The sequence below is a fragment of the Onychostruthus taczanowskii genome, unplaced genomic scaffold, assembly GCF_017590055.1.
Source record: "Onychostruthus taczanowskii isolate IOZ18803 unplaced genomic scaffold, ASM1759005v1 scaffold27, whole genome shotgun sequence".
Taxonomy (NCBI): Eukaryota; Metazoa; Chordata; class Aves; order Passeriformes; family Passeridae; genus Onychostruthus; species Onychostruthus taczanowskii.
Genome location: NW_024500017.1, coordinates 2,252,149 through 2,265,688, shown reverse-complemented (window position 1 = coordinate 2,265,688; position 13,540 = coordinate 2,252,149). Strand labels below are relative to the sequence as shown.

General features: G+C 39.4%; 1 protein-coding gene across 5 annotated transcripts in view; it reads left to right on the top strand.

Moving 5' to 3' along the window:
* The window catches only part of TRPS1 (transcriptional repressor GATA binding 1), a 213,788-nt gene that overhangs the window by 170 nt on the left and 200,078 nt on the right, over positions 1 to 13,540 (top strand). The window contains exon 1 of one of the 5 annotated variants that reach the window (XM_041407542.1): positions 412 to 537. The exons of the other annotated variants lie outside the window; for them this stretch is intronic. The gene's annotated coding sequence lies outside the window, so the exon portion shown is untranslated. Of the gene's footprint in view, positions 1 to 411; positions 538 to 13,540 lie in introns of those variants that run through there. 5 annotated transcript variants of the gene reach the window in all.

The following is a 13,540-nucleotide window of genomic DNA, read 5'->3' as shown; positions in this document are numbered from 1 at the left end:
AAAACAACAACAACAACAACAACAACAAAAGCGGCGGCTGGGTGGGCATAATCCCAGGCAACGGGGGCTGCTCGGATTTCACAGGCTTCTCTCGGTGCATCCCCCCCACTCCCTGCGCCCCCCATTCCCCCCGCCGGAGGGTCAAAGCCATGTGTGATGGCTGGAAATTGGCGACTTCAAAACGGCGGTAGCCCCGCTGGAGTCGGGAGGGTCAAGTTCAGCGGCGGCGGCGGGCAGGGGGAGCAGCCCCCCGGCGCGGAGGCGGGGAGGGGAGCGGCGGCGGCCGCGGGCTGGTGCGGCTCTGCTCTGCCCTCCCCTCCGCGCCGCTCCGCGCCTTATCTCCGCGGCCGCCGGTTCCCCGGCACCGGGGCGCTCGGGGGGAGGGGAAGGGAGACGCGGGGGGTGGAAGTAGAAGACGAGCACAGAGGGTTCGCATCCGATGGGCTGCAGTCGCACAGTCCTGCCGCTCCTGCCGCTGCTGGAAGTTTTAATGGGGATCATGACAAACGGGGCACAGAGACACCATCATGAAGAGTAGTAAGTTTGGGAAAAACTTTTTTCTTTTTTTTTTTAATTCCTTTTTATTCCCTTTTAAATTTTTTTCCCTTCCTATTTTTCCTCTCCTTTCCCTGGGACGCACCGGTAGAGGCCGAGTGCGGAGCGGTGCTGCTCCGGGAGAAGGACTTGGGATCCCTCCCGGTCACACCGGGGTAACAGGAGACATAGTGGTGGTGGTGATTTTTTTTTTTTTTTTTTTTTTTTTTTTGTTTTTTTTTTTTTTTTTTTTTTTTTTTTTTTTTTTTTTTTTTTTTTTTTAAATCAGAGGCAGAGAGACGTAAAACTTTTCCCTCTTAAAGGCGAAGCCCCACTGCCAGCGCTGCGTCCCCGCGCCCGGCTCTCCCTGCCTGCCGCAACTTCGTGGAGCGTCTCACCTCCCCGCCCCCCGGCCCGGGGGCTGCGGTGGGGGCTGCCCCCGCTGCAGCCACCCGCGTGTGGCTTTCCGAAGGGAGGAATGAATGGAGGCGAGGCCGGGGCTGGAGGGACTGCGCTGCGGTGGGCGCTCCGCGGCCGGGGCTGGGGTGGGCGATCCTGGGTCCGGGGCCGCGCAGAGTCTGGCCCGGGGACTGCGGCCGCTGCGCACTGCCCTGGGACATGAGAGGCTCCCTGAGGGGGCTTGACATTTCGGGGGCTTTGTTTATCTGCCTCCCTGCTGCAAATCACGGCGCTCAGACACCCCGGCACTCCTACGCGGGTTCTAGTGGGGCCCGCTAGTCTCCTTTATCTTTTTTTTTTCCACGACCGGTTTTGTTTTCTGTCTGCAAATGGCAAACTTCTCCGGTGCACTGACTGAGCTAAGCTAACTAAGTGATAAGCTGGAGAGACGTCTCCTCTCCATCACTTCTTCTCCGCCAGTGCGAGCACCTTGCCTGGCAGAGCAGGAGCCGGGTCACCCCAGCACCCTTAGGGAACCAAGGCTACAAGTCCCTTCCGAGGGGGAAAGATTGTCTAGTAAGGAAAATGCAAGCTGCTCTTACACTATGCAGCCCATTTTAAATGTTGATGGAAAGAGACAATAATTTAATGCATATCAGGTTATATTTAATTGAGTTCAGTAAAGTCTCTCAAGGAACCATCAAACTTTTTTGTCATTCGGGCTGTCTTCAACTATGGCAACCGAATCCTGTGGATATTGGTGGCATCATGTTACTTTCCTGTTGGTTTTAGTAAGAGTTGAACATCTAGAGAAGACTTCCAGAATTAAAAATGCAAGGGGCAGCAAAGGAAAGTAGTGGTAAGAGCCAGTTCCTGACGTGGACAAAATGAGTATAAAAGTTACAGTAGTCTTTTGAACTGCAGTCTGTGTTTGCCTCATGTTCACAATCTGTGTGTTAGGTTAGACAGCTCTCTCAGATATTCCACTTGAGTGACATTTGAAAAAAAAAAAAAACCTTCAAAAGAGTGAAGGTTGTTTTTTTTTTTTTTTTTTCAAGTACTCTAGGTCTATGAGTAAACACACGGTTTGTGTGAGAACATCAACTATTTCCTGTAAATTGTGATGCTGACAAGACTGTCTGGAAATGATATCAACACTTTGAAAGATTTTTTTTTTCTATTTTAACCACTGAATGAAAGTCTGTTAATAATATGGTCAAACCAAACAAGTGGAACCTTTCTCTGTAAAGGGGAAAAAAAAGTATTTTTCTTTTTTCCTCTTGAATAATGTATACCTGCCTGAGGTTTGCCACAAAGAATCAGTGATTCTGAAGTTCAGTAGTGCATCAGTGCCTGTATAAAAGTTTATCCTCAGACTATAACAACAGAAGTCTGCTTCACCTTTTTAAAATCAAGGGAGATTAGACATGAGAAAGCAGTCAGTTCCTAATCCACCCTGTTCTGTCTGATTATAGCTTTTTTTTTTTTTTTGGTTGCATATAACTTTCTCTGTTTTAAACTTTGCATATACATAGTCACAACAAAGTAAGTAAAGGGCAAAGTTGCATCAGCTTTTAAGTTTACATGTATTGCCTGTGATCCTCTAAAAGACTCCAAATAACACTGAGCAGTCTTTGCTTGTGAGAGTATGGCTTTTTTTTTTTTTTTTTTTTTTTTTTTTTTTTTTTTTTTTTTTTTTATTTCATAGCACTGTTAATAAAGGAAAAGAATGTAAATGACAACTTCACAGATCTGAGACTTGTTTGGGCATCAAACGCGATGCAGCCAGGTTATCCTTTCATGTTTTTAATACATTTTGAGTATAATTTATATGGTAGCTTTATGGGTTGACTTACATTTTTATCAGTGAGAGTAAATTCAGTAACATATGATGAATCCCTAGCAAGATTATTTTCTATAATGTCTTCTCTAGCATTTGTAGTAAACTTTCATGGTGCGCACTATTATCATGCATGCTCTGGCTGAGTGTAAAGAATGCTCTTATCCACATATCGTGATACTGCATTTATAACAGCGAAGTACTAATTCTTGTCTGTGGACTGGAGTGTCTGTGACATGCAATTGTTTCTTGTCAAATCTGTGTATTCCTATCATATTATATCTTAATGCTAGTTGACACGTTGCGTTTTGTATTTTCAAAGCATTTTGCAAACAATGACTAATTACTTACTGTTCATGCGAATTACCTCTTTTAGCACTTTATCAGGCAGTTGCTTTGAAATAAAACTATTTTACATTACAGTGTGAAAGAGTTAAAAAATTAGCAGAGACATTTAGGAAAAAACCCAAAATGTAATTACAACCAGACAACTTTTGGTACGTATTTAAATTTTTCTTTTTATGTGGAACTTTCCTTCTGAGGCTGGGGGGGCTGTATGTGCATGAATATTTATGTTTCTTACAAACTCTTTACAATATTTTAATGTAATAATCTTAATAGAAACATTCTCAGATCTTAACTGAAGCCACACTGGCAGTATCGCTTTAATAAAGGTTTGTGGGTAACACCAAATATAACATTGTGAGAAAGTTTATGATTAAATATTTTTGAACATGATAGGCTGGGAATCTGACAACCCTTTTTGTTAGGTGAAAGTATAGTGGAAATGAATTACATTTTTAATACAGTTTCAAGTAGAATAAACTGCCACCTGGTAGTGAAGGTATTGGCCTTGAACAGAAATATATTCTGATTAAGATATTCTAACTGGTGTGTAAAATGAAGCCATTCATTCAGTAAACTGACAACTTTCCAGTTGGTGTTTGCCCTTACTTAATTTAGTTTCCTCAACACAACTAGTGAGGTAGTCTGAGTCTGTTTTTGGCAGTCCTGGGCAACTGTAAACTTGGATATATTTGTCCCAAATATTATACCTCGTGAGTGAAAAAACAATTGGTTAAAAAGAACAGCAGGCAGGTACGAGAAAAAAAAAAAAAAAAAAAGGGTTTCTTTTTTGCTTCTGAAACTTTCTCAAGTCCTTACCTAGTAAGAAAACAATGCTATTTTCAAATACTGGTGATTAATACTATAACCAGCGTAGTCTGCACCCATTTATTGTATAAATACCATTGGCTGTTGACCTTTGGATGCATTAATTACAGCATATCTGGTCGAGGTTCTATTATTTTTGTCTGTCCAGAAGATAAATAAAAGTGCCCTTTCCAGTCCTTCTGGAGAAGAACTTTTTTCTTGGTATTGTCATGAATTATGGAGTTCTTTTTCCTGCCCTGTGCCAGTGAAGTTCTCTTTTGACTTTAAAAGATAAGCTTGCATCCAAAGAGAGAATATTTGATAATTTTAAAACTATTTGTGCTTCACTTTTTATGGTACGTACAAACTTTCTGGGAGTTGCTTTTTTTGGACTGTATGTTGCTAATTAAAAGAAAAGCACAAAGAGTTATATTAGATGATGTGAAGGATTAAAGTACAATTACACCATTAAATAGTAAATGTTTACAAGGGCAAGACATGCAACTACATTTTTCAAATTATGCTTATTATTCACTCCTTGATGTTATTTTGCACCTAATCAATAAAGGGCCTTCCAGAATGCAGCTCCTTTGCCAGTTGTACATGTGCCCAGAACGCAAGAAACGCTGCTGGGGCAGAGGAGCACAGGCAGGGGAGGAAAGTGCTGGCATATTACTCTGACTTCTTGTCATGCAGACCCAGGCTTAAATGAAACACGGAGCAATGGGAGGATAGCTCCCCTAGTCTCGATTTAAATCCCCAGTGGACATTTTGTCACACACCAAAAGCGTTGCACAACCGAACACCATTCCACTTGACGTGTCGTCTGGAGTCAGAGGAGCCTCTGATTTGGCATCACGGGGTTTAGAAGACTATGATTTAGGTGAACTGGCACAGCTGTGTGTAAGAAACTTATAGCCATTATGTTTTATTCATGTTCTGTGCTATCAGATTCTTATTTTCTAGTACCTTTAAAGTCGTTCTTTAAAATTTTATAACAACACCACCAGTGAAAAATACATCTAAAATTTAACAGAACTTGCCAGTCATTCTATCAGTGATTTTTAATATGGTCCTGCTGCATTAACTAAGGAATCTTATTCCTGCTGGGGATCTCTGTATGTGGATTTAGTAAAGCCATCGAAAGAAAATGTGCTTCATAAAATTGCGTCGCTGCCACGGGTGGCGCTTCCGTAGGACGTTTCTGCAGAACCCACTTGGTTCCATCCCATAAAGTTCGGTGGAACTTTTCCGTCTTGTAAGGGATGTGTGAGTACAGCAGCTACAATAAGACTTTCTGCCTTGAAAATAGAATTATTTTGAATTGCAAAATTTAGTCCTAATAGTAATTTTTACTTTCTTAGCTTCACTTGATGCATGTCTAATTTCTCATAAGTCTGCTTTCTTTCCAGGTTCAGATCATCTTTTCTCTTTTCCTTTAGATTTATTTTCAAATATTTAATTTTTAAATTGTTACTAGCCCTTTAAAAACCTGTAATAAATGCTTTACAAGTGGCTAGACACCTTCCCTGGTGGTTTAATTTATACAAGCAGGAAACTTTCTCTCCTTCTTTCTCTCTCTCTTGTTTTCTTTAAACCAACTGACGTAATGCCAAACTTTGCTTTAAAAGAACAGACAGAAGTAATTGGTAGCTTTTAACTTTTAATAATGTTCTGGATTGGTTTTAGTGGCCAAACTGCATTTTTTTTTAAATATCAAGTAAAAACGGGCTTGTGGCCTGAGGAAGAAAGGCCCTGTTGATGCAGTTATTTTTATTCTTGTTTTTCAATCTGTTATTAAAAATCTTTCCTGCTGAGCTCTGCTGGATTTCTCCAATTGCTCTTTGTGATGGCTGGTGCATTTCAGGTTACGGTAACTTAAACTGTTTTCTGATTTTTACTTCCCCACCCCCCCCCCCGAAACCTTTTCAAGTTTTTTTTCCCCCCCCCCCCCCCCCATGGACACTTTGAGATGTTTTATCCTTTTATTTTTGGGTTTTTTTTCTTTTTTTTTTGTTTTGTTTTGTTTGAATTTTATTCCCCCCCAGCATTCCTTCTGCCTTGTCCATCACCTGACTTCTTCTTTTAGAGAAAAAATTTCTTTTGATTCAGAGAGAAATAATATGTTAAATATACCTTTGGTGGCTGTTCAATGAATATGATTTTCCTAGTATGAGTGTGTTTTACACCTGTTGCTGACTCTGCTTAGGAAGATACTAACTAGCCATTGCAGAACACATAAGAGATCTTATCTTTCAGAGTGTCCACTTTCTGTGTGTTCTCCACCCCATGTCTTAAAGCTGAACGAGATTTTAACATATATTTAGTAATAGTTTCGAGTAATCTGTATGTATTTATATTAATTTGATATTAGAAACAAGAAAATCCAACAAAAGGATTTTTAAAAATAAGCGTAAAATACAGTCATCATATTTTTTCCTCATTTCTTTATTTTGTTCAGGGTTTTCTGTCTCTTTTCCTTGATTTCTTTTCTACATCTGCTGGGGTTTTGAGCACAAGCAAACTTTCTACAGTAAAAAATGGAGTTGGGCAATAGACTTCCTTGACGAAGTTGACGTCAGGACGACTTCATAAGTTGGCAAGTAGGAAAATCGTTCAAAGACTGAGTTGGCTTGTGCCAGTTTTCCCTTCCTTTAGGGGAGACACTCCACCCAGTAGGAGGTTACCCCACCCAGTGTGGAGAGCTATAATTCAGTGGCAACACTTTAAATGTCAATCCTCCCTAGGGTTTAAACCCCAGACTTGTCTTGCCTCAATCTTTATATTTAATCTAACATTCAATCTGTTGAAGTAACATCTCATCTTCATAAGCACTTTTGGGGCCTGATACTGCAGTTCTCATTCTTGAAAAATACTCACTGTCGTCAGGGGGACTTTTGAATTCAGTAAAAGCTGCGGGGTTGGCCTCTGCAGAGTTGTGTGTGTCTGTGTCTGTCTGTAAGTAAGATTGTGTCTGCCTGATGAATACTGTCTAATCCATGTTGTTTGAGATGAAATTGTAAAATACTTAAAAATCTGAAGAAGTCCTGGAGTAGTAATGCTGTAAAAGAGATTTTCCTCAATAAGTGAAGTGTACGAATTTTTAAGTTATCAACTTCCCAGGTTGAAACATTGTTTTAAAAGGGTCCAGCTCTGAAGAGTTTAAGGCATTTTTACCATTTTTTCTGTATTGCTCTATATCATGCCATAGACATATTTTTGAATGCTGCTTGTAGCAATTTTTTCATCTCTTAATGGAAAATGAAAATCACAGCCTGTAGTACCCACAGGAGGCATTGGGATACTTGGACAATACTGAGAGCGCTCAAGGAAAAATTAGGTTTTGGTGTATTTTCAAAGTCAACGTGTAATTTTTATAGGCACATTTTACTCCTTTGTGGTGTCTATTCTCAAGCATCCTTTTCAGATCCCCCATTGCACTTAGCAAGGCTGACAACCCAAGAGGGAATATATAATTTGATACTGTAAAGTGTTACAGAAAAATAGCTAGTGTGTTCATCTCTCTGTATTTTGAAACTATTCCAGCATTTTTAGTTTACTAATAGATGTGGGGAAAAATGCCCATAAAAGATGATGCTAAAAATCATCAATGCAGTTAATGTTTCTCAGCAAGATTTACTTAAATAGTGTACTTCAGTTTTGCCTCAAACCATTTCAAGCCACCTCTGATCCAAGAATGTACCAGTTCTTGGTTCCTGGGAGATTAAGTGTGACAGTTTCTATTATATAATGAACAGCAGTATTGTTTGAACAAAGGTAACATATTTTGATTTGTATACCTTTTGTTGGCAGCTGGCACTAGAGTGGGTCTAAAATGAGTGGTGATCTAACAGTGTAAATATCTGAATGTTCTTGAGACACGCAGTATAGATGTAGTGTGTTTAAATCATTGAATCTATCTACCTATATTATATAGAATGTATATGTATGTGTATATACAAAGCCGTAAATGGTGTGTTCTGCTATCTGTAGCCTTCAAGTGTGTATTCTTTGGGGTATTCCTGACCTACTTAAGTCTGCAGTCTGAAGTACATACTGAAACTTAAAAAATTAAACATACAGGTTGGTGATTCACAAAAAAAAAAAAAAAAAAAAAAGGCACAAGAGAATATTTGCTGGTAGTTAATTAAAAAGAGGGGGAAAAGAAGGCATGGTCTGCGCAGCCCAATATCTTGCAGACTGGTTTTGGATATCCCAGTGACATTACAGGGACTATTTTAAAAAACAAAATCCAACTTACCTAAAAACGTTTGAAGTAGATACTGAAGTTAAGTATTGCCTAAAATTCCTATATTCAGATGTGGTTTAATGAAAGTTAAATGAGTTAGGATAAAGTAATTTTCTTTGGAGGTGAAGGTTTTCCAACATATGAGTCTTCTTGACTTTCTCACACACCACTCTTCAGGCAGAAGCTGTGAGATGTGGAACATAAAAACTTATTATGCAGGTGAAACTTTGCTTCATGAATTCAGTTAATGAAAGAAAGATAACTCCACTTTCCTCACTTGAACATAGTTTGCTTTTCTATTTAGAGTTCTCAGTGTTAGGTGTGTTAAATACACTCAGCAGACGTTGGCCAGCTGCAGTTACAGAGTACAAACCAAAAATGCAATACACATTGATCATTGCTGAGCCTTTTCCTCCTGCACAAATAGATATGGACACACATGCACACACACAATTAATAAACTAAACCTTGCCCCAAATACCTGAGGGAAAAGCTTGTGAAAATAGATTAGCCTTACCATGTGCCTTGCAGGTAAACAGTATCTGCCTCTGCTGGAGCAATGGGAGAGGAGAGCTGCCTGCCCATACCGCCTGGGCACCCAGCTCTGGAGGCTGAAATCTGGGGGCCCTCAGTAAAATTCCCACCTCTCATTTCAGCTGTTACAGTGGTAGGAAGAAGGAAACATTAACTCATGTCTCCATTCTACTGTATATACTGCTTTCTTTCTGTGGCCTGCTACAGACATCTGAAATTTATGCCATCCAATTAGTCTCCTTTTACGTTCCTCAGATCTGGAGTTTTCTTTAGAACTGCGTTCTTATTTGCATGTTACGTCTATCATGACAAAAAAAAATAATGTAATGGATTAAATTAATCCTGTAATAGTTGTTTGAGCACAGTGTAGGAATGTAAATAATTTTGTGGCATTGAGCTCATATTTCCAGTCTTATGGGGGGTAAGATCAGAAGTTATCAACAGCGTATGTCTGACTCATTCAGCTACAATAAATCTTCTAACAAATACCCACCCTTTGCACACCCAGAGATATTCTCCAAGACTGTTGAAACTCTGCACACACCTGTACCTTACGTGTAAGTCCATATGCATGGCTAGTAAATGTGTCTTCAGCTGAAATCAGATAGTGTGTTAGGCTACAGCAGCTGCAATCAAAGTAGTCCGTGGACAAAAAGTTTGATTGCCACTTGATTGCTGCTGGCTGTGTGGCCCTCAAGGTTGTCTTTTCCCTGTAGAAAGTCGCAAAGAATTGTTAGTTAAAAAGTTGTGTGGGGTACGGCACTGACTCCAGCTCTGCCAGAACTCAGGATACAAAGTGCCTCATCAATATCAGGTCAGAAGTGATGGTGCATAATTCATTTCTATCTAGGTGTCATTCTGTCATATGTAAGGTATGCTCTGCCTCTGTTACTCTGTTTCTCCCTCGTGCAAATCGCTCTCTTCGGCTGCCCTGCACACATACATCCATTCTAAAAATACATGGACATGGAAGTCCATCTGTGTTGCATAATTTTTTTACAAAAACACCAGTGTTTGTATTGTTCTTTCTCTGAGCCCTTAATGAGTTTAAAGAATTTAATGTGACTTAATGAGGGTTCTTATTCTGTTTCTGACACAGACACTAATGAAGGAAAAGTAGAACAAATTGAAAACCAACTTTTACTTGCTAGTTTCATGATGTCATCAAATGCAGGATATTACAACTCCTGGAAAAATTTACTAATCTAGGCAAGAATCCATTTTGCATCACTGCCTTTCAGTTGTTTGTGACACAAGGTTTGCTAGTAGAAAAACAAAGGTTTTTTGGGTTTTTTTTCTGTGATTCACAAAGTTTAGGATGGGTTTTTTTTTTTTTTTTTTTTTTTTTTGGGTGGGTTTTTTTTTTTTTTTTTTTTTGACAAATGATTTTTGGAAAAGTGAATCTAACCTACTTTGTTTGTCAACCTGTCAGGAACTTAGATACTGCCAAAGATTGATTAATCCCTCTGATTATGACTCTGATCTGCTCCTGTACTTGGAAGGGACAAAACTTCTTGTAGCTTCTTCTAGAGTAAGATCCAGTCCGCATTGGGCAGCCTCTAATTCTCTTGCAGCTTGCCGAGAGGGAACTGTGATTTTTGGGACTTCATGTTACACTTACTAGAGTTTGAAACTTTACAGCAGTTCACTGGACCAAGGACACAGTAACAATATTTTGTAAGGCACCGCCTTGCTTTTCTGTTGCCCCACTGAGGATGGTCAAAGGAGTATTTCACTGCATGAAGCTGCCCTTCAGCAAGACCACAGTTGGTCTGCCACCTTTAAAAGTGATTATTATGATTGGAAAACAGTTCATTTCCCAAAGGGGAATGAAAAGTAAAAGTAGGTTTAGGAAGTGCACCTGCTTATGAGCCCTGCTGCCTCTCACTGGCTTTTCGGGCATGCTTTTATCTTGTCCTCACCAACTTCCCACTGAAAGGCTTGTAGGGATGGCAGTGAAGGACAGCAGTGTAGAAACAGGGACTGAAGGTCTGGTATGACAGGTGCCTTTCTATGGAAGCAGGCTCTAATGCCTTCACAAGGTTGCGTGTCATGCCATCAGGGTGTTTTTGTCAGGCCAAGGGAAGCAGTGACTTTCGTAATCCACAAAATGTGCTTTTGGTATAACCAAATTGCAGACAGTTGCAGCATAGTAATAAAATTTTTTTTTATAACATCTGATTTTTTTTTTTTCCAGCAGTTAGTATTTTTAACAATATCAAATAAATTGCACAATGTGTGATTTCTTAGGTTGGTGTTAACCCTTGGCTCTTCTGTGAGGAATTTTGTGGCTTTGCATTTTATTTTTTTACAATTAGTTGTTGGCTTTATATTTTTAACTGCAACAAAAGATACTTAAAAAAATTAATAATAATTTGAATTGGAAATATGGGCATTTTTGACCAACTTTCTTGAGCATTTTCCTACAAACATAAGAAAGTAACTTGTTTGGTTGGTTTTTATGCATGTATATGTGTGTTTGTGGTTTGTTCTTTTTTTTTTTTTAATAAAAGTTTTCATAAATTGGTTGTTCAACAAACATGAGTATATTCTGAAAATATTTCTCACAAATGGCAGGTCTGAGTTGATAGCTTGTAGGCAGACAGAGTCTAGAGCCGCAAAACTATCTTCTGGAGTTTTAAAACACTGGAAAGTAAGATTTATTGGACCTTAAATATCCCAGTGGTGCAGATTTATTTGGTGTTCATGGCAGTTTCAGCTTAACTTTCCTTGGAGATTTGTTGTGGTGCTGCATTATCTAAGAAACATTTAAAATCGTTTGTCTAGGGTTTTTTTTTCTTCAGTCGTTCCTCAATTTTCATTTGTGCATGTGAAAATCTTTACTAAGAAAGATGACCTGGCAGCTCTACTGAACTTTATGCGGCAAAACATTTTACCTGAACAGGACAAAATTAAGCATCTGAAAAGCTGATATTTTAAAAGATTTTTGTATCTATAGCGGTGTATGGCAGTGGCTAGTTGTCAATGGGAAGGAGCTTAAAAAATAGTTGCAGGAGAAAGAAACAGCAGCTGTGGAATTTATTTTAATCGGGTGAATGAGACTTATGGTTAGGCAAGTTTTACCTTCTTGGGTCTTCAGAATTTATTGCCAAAAAGACATATGCCTGAATACAAAGAGAACTAAGATATTGAAAAATCCACTATGACATGAAGTGCTCTTACTGCACATGAATACAATTCATTTATTTTTTCTCTCCAGCAAATTGTGACTTCTTTTGTCAGAAGGAATTTCAGATTAGTCCCTACCAGAGTAATGCTGCTATAAACCCTTCACTCCTCACCTGTATCTGTGCAGTGTGATGGTCTGTGGTAGTTTTCACAGAGTTGCTGTGCTGCTTTCAGTCTGGAATGGGACAGCGTTGACTTCACTTTTGCAGAAAAAGTACATTTTCTTACAAAATACACTACAAGAAAGAAGAAAGGGCAAGGAGAATGGAGAGAGTGCTCTGATATACGAGCTGAGATTATGGATGTTGTAATGCTGTTTTTTCGTAGGACTGTAGAAAAATCACATTGGGACCAAAGTTCCTGTGGATTACCATGCAATATTTATTACCATTTTCCTGTGTTTTCCCTGGTTAGGATCTAATCCTTCAATGTCTGGAGCTGCATGGAGTTAAGAATTTGTCCATTCAGAGAGGAAAACCTTGCCAGCTATGGGATTTCACTGTTTCACTACCTGTATTTATTTATTTCCCCCCCTAAAATTTCTGAGAGCAAGGGAATCGAGAGTGGAAGACAGACGGAGGATAGGTAAACTGAAGGAGTAGCAGGGATACGTATCTGCTCAATAAATAGTGTTTACTGATTACTGTTTACTGTCAAGCAGATTACTGCAGTTATATTTCTGTGAAGCAACCCGCGTGCAGCCAGTGCAAAGGAATGAAGCGAAGTTGTGTGCAATTCTGAGGTAACTAAAAGACGTGCTTGTGACATACTTCTAGCAAAAACCATTTTTGGTTGCCCAGTACCCTTCTCGAACACTGTAATTTTGCGAGTGACACATTTGATTATGAGCAGCCATCAAAACACTCACAGGCATCTTGTTTGGAAAAAGAATGTGCTTGAATTAAATATTTGCAGGTCAGAGAAATATGTTGATTTGTTCTTTTAATTTGTCGCCTTCCTGGTCTTTTTCAATTTGTTTGATAGTTATTCAATTTTGGAGTTTATTTAAAAGAGATGATAAAGTTTACACTTTTGCATTCCTTACTTGTGCAGAGCTTTCATTTGGCTTCCTTGGAGAGTTGGTCTGAGGAAGAGCTGCTGCCTGCTTTTGCCTTGATATGGATAGAATGTGGTTAGTGTAGGGCTCCCCTCATCCTTAAAGCTCCTTTGTTGCAATGAACTCATTGCCTCCTTGGAGAAGGGATTTTCAATCTGATTTTCAAACCCTTCTGTCAGGTTTTAGGGAACAGTATGAACTGTCTTACTAGAGCTGGCAGTAAGGAAAAGGAAGGGAACCTGAGCACATCTTACTTCTTTGTTAGGAGTAATAATGTACAGGAAGCCTCTGCTGAGCTTGCCTAGTAATTTTTTGGTTATCATGTTCTCATGATGGAATATGCACATAGAAAAAACACAGAAGTTAATGTTTACTTTTGTAGACGCTTTATCGTCAAGCATAGAGACCTGACAGCTTCATGGTTAAGTGCCTAAAGTTGTTTTTGGCTTTGCAGTTGTTGAATTAATCACTGCAAAGCTAACTAATTGTGTACCTTTTAAAGCTTCCCTCCCTACTCTTGTAATGAAAGGGAGATATTTTGCTCTTTCTGACTTTGGAGTTGGGCTATCCCATTAAATACTAGCAG